Consider the following 5,912-nt stretch of genomic DNA (forward strand, 5'->3'; position numbering starts at 1 on the left):
GTTGAAAATGAATATAAAAAATTAATTTAATATATATAAATGAGAAATTTAAATTAGAAGTTAATATCTCGAACATGATAAGCCACCATATTTACAATTTTCAAAGTTTGAGCATTATAACATAAAAAAAATGCTGATATATATAGATGAGAAATTTAAATTAAAAATTAATATATAAAAGAGTATAAATATAGTAAGCCATCTTTAAAAATGACTCCACATAATACTTGTTTAGCGAAAGAGAAAAGATTATTATCAACCAACTGAATTCACATAAACTTACTTATTTACCCTCACTGATCAGAATTTATGACCTTTAATTTAAATCTCTACATTTCAAAATTAGAGATTAACTTTTTTTTTTGCCTGGTCAAATTCCAAGCCCAGATCCACCTCCACCAAAACAACCCGTGTGCCCAGCCTCGGATGCCTTTATGATGCTAAAACAGACACTCTCTGTGGCCAAAGCCTGGGATGCCTTTATGATGTTAACACAGACACTGATAGCTAATTAAAAAGTATTGAGCCAACTAAAATATATGGGGATCTTTGGGTTGTGGAGAATTTACTATTCACACTTTTAATTCTAAAAAATCTCTTTTCTATTCAAACAAATTAGACCCAAAAACATATGGAAAAAATCCTACCAAAACATAAAATAAATAAACCTAACAAATCACACTGAATAAAATATGCAGAAAACCTGCCCAAACATAAAATAATAGACCGGACAAATTAGACCGTTGAAAAAAACCTACCCAAACATAAAATAAATAGACCGAACAAATTAGACCCAAGAAAATAGGCAGAAAACCTGCCCAAAAATAAAATAAATCTACTTTCACGTCGTGTCTCTTACGCTGTCAGCGTTTTGTCTTGGCATCTTTCACGTCGTGTCTCTTACGCATACCGCTCTACTTTGTCTTGACCGACATCAATTAAATATACTTTCACGTCGTGTCTCTTACGCTGTCAGCGTTTTGTCTTGTGTTTGTCTTGGCATCTTGACATTCATTAAATATACTTTCTCGTTGGGTGGCCTTCACATCTGGCATCCATTCAACTAAAGAAATCGTTGGGTACATCTCTTTTAGGGTGTCAGCGAATGGATGGTGGAGGAATTGTAATGTATGCTGTGGCCGACAATAAATGTACTGTGTATTGACTCCACATGCAAAAAGATAGATAGAGATAAAGGGAGTAGTCTACCTAGGCGGTAGAATGGCCCGGTTTCCGGTGCCGTCCGGAAAAATCTCCGACTCCGGCCACCGGTAATTTCTCTGCTCCGCCTTACCTTAGCATCTCCCTATGAAGGTTTGTTTCTGAAGCTTGAGTCATGGTAGTGCACATCAACAGGGGTGGTGGCGCAGTTGGTTAGCGCGTAGGTCTCATAGCTTAGCTGAGGAATCCTGAGGTCGAGAGTTCGAGCCTCTCTCACCCCACATAATATTTTGCCTGGACCGAGTATTCAACTCCATTAAAATTTCTTTATTGTCACTCGTAAAATTTCTGGACGCAGTGATCCATGCACCCCAAACAGTTTTCGTAAAATTTCTGGACGCAGTGATCCATGCACCCCAAACAGTTTGTGTGGTGCATTCTCTGAAAATTGTTAATGACATTGAACTCCATTAAATTTGTTTGTTTACTGTCACCATGTAGTGCATTCTCTGAATTGAAAATTGTTACTGAACGGACAGTGTTTACTCCAAGCTTCATAGGGAGATCACAGCTATGAAGCTTGGAGTAAACATTGCCCGTTCAGTAACAATTTTCAATTCAGAGAATGCACTACATGGTGACAGTAAACAAACAAATTTAATGGAGTTCAATGTCATTAACAATTTTCAGAGAATGCACCACACAAACTGTTTGGGGTGCATGGATCACTGCGTCCAGAAATTTTACGAAAACTGTTTGGGGTGCATGGATCACTCCGTCCAGAAATTTTACGAGTGACAATAAAGAAATTTTAATGGAGTTGAATACTCGGTCCAAGCAAAATATTATGTGGGGTGAGAGAGACTCGAACTCTCGACCTCAGGATTCCTTAGCTAAGCTATGAGACCTACGCGCTAACCAACTACGCCACCACCCCTGTTGATGTGCACTACCATGACTCAAGCTTCAGAAACAAACCTTCATAGGGAGATGCTAAGGTAGGGCGGAGCGGAGAAATTACCGGTGGCCGGAGTCGGAGATTTTTCCGGACGGCACCGGAAACCGGGCCATTCTACCGCCTAGGTAGACTACTCCGAGATAAAGGCTTGGAGATGTCGTTGGTGGGCCACCATGAGTCAAAAGGCAAAACGCGTGAAAACTCCCCATAACCCTCCAAAATATGTAAAATATCTTATGGCCGACAATGTACCGAGTATTGACTCACACAAAGAGACATATAAAGATAAAGGCATCGTACAGTTGGCGTGGAGGTGTTCTAGGTGGGCCACATAACTCAAGGGAAAAACACGTGAAAACTAGTACGATTCCAGTCAAAATATGCCAAAGCATGCCATTCCAAAATCCCGGTCCTTGAAAATATCTATCTTATAAAATAGATATTTGCGTAGGCGACTCCTATTTCCAACTTTATAGCAATATTAATACTATCTGACATGCGAGGGGAATAGCCATGGAGTGCCCTCTCCACACTCGCCCTCTCTCTCCACGTGTTGTCACTCAGAGGGCGATGGCTATTCCGCTCACATGTCAGATAGCATTAATATTGCTATAGGGTCGGAAATAGGAGTCGCCTATTTGCGTATCCTATCTCTATATGCCTCGTTGCGTGTGGAGTCAATACACGGTACATTGTGGGCCATAGGCGCACAGTACAATTCCACCACCATGCATGCTGACAGCCTAAGAGATGTACCCAATGATATATTTAATGGATGGCAGATGTAAAGTTCAGTGTATTTACCTCGTGAAATTCCAAGCCTAGGTCCAATAAAGTATATTTTAATGGATGCCAAAACAAACACTGAAAGCGTAAGAGATGGCAACTTGCAACGCTTATTTACACGGCAACTCTTAAAAACAAGTCACTAAGCCAATCATTGGCTTAGTGCATGAAAAGATTAACATACATGTCCATGCATCATCATGGTTTCTCTGGCAGCGGTCACAGATTGACTCAGGCATGGTTTCTCTGGCAGCGTTCACGGCTCGACTCCTGCAGCTCCATCATTGCAACTTTATTTATCTGACTGCACTGCTTGGACTTCAACCCTTCATTCAATACGTCCACATACATTCATTCAATGCCCCAGTCCCCGTCCAACATTTCAAATTAGTAAGTGCCGCCCAAAATTTTGAATTCAAATTGGGTAGTGCTACTCGACATAAATGAATAGTCCCACTCTATTTCCATTTTCTCAAGCCAGAAGATGTTGCCCGTATCCCTAATGAGAAATGTGTCAACTGCAATTGAAACATTGGAGTCAGCACTCAAGCTCATGCGCAAGCTGTAGTGGAAATTCGAGTGTGCCCAGGGCTTTGGTTTTACAGCGCTTGGTCTCGAAAGCGAGTGAAATGCATTATAGAGGAGTGAGGAAGCGTCCGTGGGGAAAATACGTGGTGGAGATAAGGGATTCAACGAGGCATGGAGTCCGTGTATGGTTGGGAACGTTTGAAACGGGAGAGGAGGTGGCCATGGCTTACGATCAGGCTTCCTTCACCATGAGAGGTTTCAACACCATTCTCAACTTCCCCCTTGAAATTGTTTGTAAGTCCTTCAAGCATCGTCAGGCCCACGCCGGTTTAGCTAATCCACTTACTTCCAACCCCAACTTTTCCACCGGCTCCTCTGAAATCTCCTCAACCACATCTAGTAGCCAGCTTTCTGACTGCCATCGCTGGATCCAGCAACTCGACGAATATCATTCCAGTACTCCCACCTCGGTGCTTGAAACATCCGTTGTCGAGAGGCTCAATTCAAGCAGAGAAAGAAGGGGGCCCCGCCAACGTCTACCCCTTTTGCTGCCGAGACTAATAAAAACCAAAATGTTAACAAATGTAGTGAATTATTAACAATACAGAAGTCGTAGTCTTAAGAAATGTAGTCTGCATTGGAGTTGGAGGCTCTGGATGTTGATTACATAAAAGTTCAAGGACAAGGAAAGTTCGTATTAGACCTGCTTTTCTTTAGGTTATATCATAATTTCTTTGGAGTTAATTTGTTTTTATTTCAATAAAAGTGTAAAATTTTACAGTTTCCAAAGAATTAAATTTTAAATTTAATATGTTAGGTCACACTCTATGGAATTTATATGAGCCAGTGTATTTGTGGATAGCAATTGACTGTCTCAAAATAAATTGGTGTAACAGGTTTCCCTAAGAAAAAAAAACAGGGAAGCAATTTTTTTTGGCATAATTCCTTTGAACATAGTCTTATTGTTTGGCCTAATTCTGACTTAAAAGTCTTTTTTAAGAGTATGCCTATATATAAAGAGATAAGATTTAGTAGTATTAGATATAAAATAATGTATAATTAGATTTAGTAATGATATATATAAAATAATGTAAATAAAGTATGATTTAATAATATTGTATGTAAAATAAGTTTTAGTGGTAGTTTAATTAGTAATGGTTTTGTAAAAAAATTAGTGTAAGGAGGTGTTTAGTGTTCAAATCCTTTAATCACTAGTGCATGCTGCAACAAGAGCATAGCTATACAAAATCCTATGTCAAATGAATACAAGACTATCTTGATGAGATTTGCTAATATATCTTTCATAATATATATTATAAATATATATTAATTTAATTAATAAAAATATATATTAACTATATTGTAAGTAAGTTAAAGCATCCATCTACAATATAAATAGTTATGAAAATTTACATTTAAATATATTATAATCGTTATGATATCTCTCACATATATATAAAAATATTATAGTAATGATTATATATAAATATTATAGTAATGATTATATATATTATATTATATAGTTAACTAATTAGTATTAACTATATAATATAATATAATACTAATATATAATATTATATTAATTAAATATTATAATAATATATGTTAATATTAATATTGGGGAATGGAGGATCAATATGATAAAAAATAAGAAAAAAAACTTAATAAAGTAAAAAAAATATGATAGATAAAAAAAATTAATTATTTAAAAAAATAATAAAGTAAAAATATATAATAAATAAAAGGTTTTTTTTTCTTTTTTGTTTTTTGTTTTTTTTTTTTAATTTAATGTTTTGCAATTTTTTTAAAATATTAATGTAAATGTGTGTACATTTTAAATTTCTTTTTATTTTAACTATGAGTAAATAATTATGTTTTGATAAAGTGTACTTAGTTATATTAAGTTTAACTACTTATTATATTTATTTCCAAATTGAGGGAGTAAACTACCATGTATCACTGGTTTAAAAGTATGATATAATGGTTTCACCTAATTACCATTTTTTTCCTTAAATTACAAGTTTGAATTACAATCACATATGATAAAATTACTTACAATATTCATATTCACACCATTTGAATTCATGGAGTTACCTTTAAGTACGCATTCTCAAATTAAATATAATACACGAACATATATAAAATAGAAAAAATACATAAACATATATATTGAGAAGAAATTTAAGCATGAGTGTATAAAGTGACTAGGCTAAATACTATTAAACACTAAAAACTATATTACCTTGTCTTTGAAACAATGAATGACTAAAATCACACATTATATTTCACACATAGCTATGTATTCATCAACATGCATGCACATACACATTACATTCAACTATTTCTCTATAATATAGAGTTTCTCAAATCTAACTTATTCCTAATTTAGGAGGAGATGTTGAGATAATATCTCATCCATCTCCAACAATTCACAAACCAAATTTTAATATAGAATGTAAGCATTAACTCTAACTCCCCC

The 5,912-nt window shown here is 35.4% G+C and overlaps 2 non-coding genes and 1 pseudogene across 2 annotated transcripts; 2 read left to right on the top strand and 1 right to left on the bottom strand.

The window, feature by feature from the left end:
• Positions 1-1,355: 1,355 nt before the first annotated feature.
• Positions 1,356-1,442, top strand: TRNAM-CAU (transfer RNA methionine (anticodon CAU)). The gene is given in 2 exon segments: positions 1,356-1,393; positions 1,407-1,442. It is a non-coding gene; the product is annotated as a tRNA-Met (tRNA).
• Positions 1,443-2,011: 569 nt separating this feature from the next.
• On the bottom strand, positions 2,012-2,098 carry TRNAM-CAU (transfer RNA methionine (anticodon CAU)). The gene is given in 2 exon segments: positions 2,012-2,047; positions 2,061-2,098. It is a non-coding gene; the product is annotated as a tRNA-Met (tRNA).
• A 1,316-nt stretch (positions 2,099-3,414) lies between these two features.
• On the top strand, positions 3,415-4,196 carry LOC149216601 (uncharacterized; annotated as a pseudogene).
• The last annotated feature ends 1,716 nt before the right edge of the window (positions 4,197-5,912 follow it).

The sequence above is a fragment of the Pinus tabuliformis genome, chromosome 1_1 (genome assembly GCF_031772625.1).
Source record: "Pinus tabuliformis cultivar Carrire ecotype Pingquan chromosome 1_1, CPIR1, whole genome shotgun sequence".
In the NCBI taxonomy this organism is placed as follows: Eukaryota; Viridiplantae; Streptophyta; class Pinopsida; order Pinales; family Pinaceae; genus Pinus; species Pinus tabuliformis.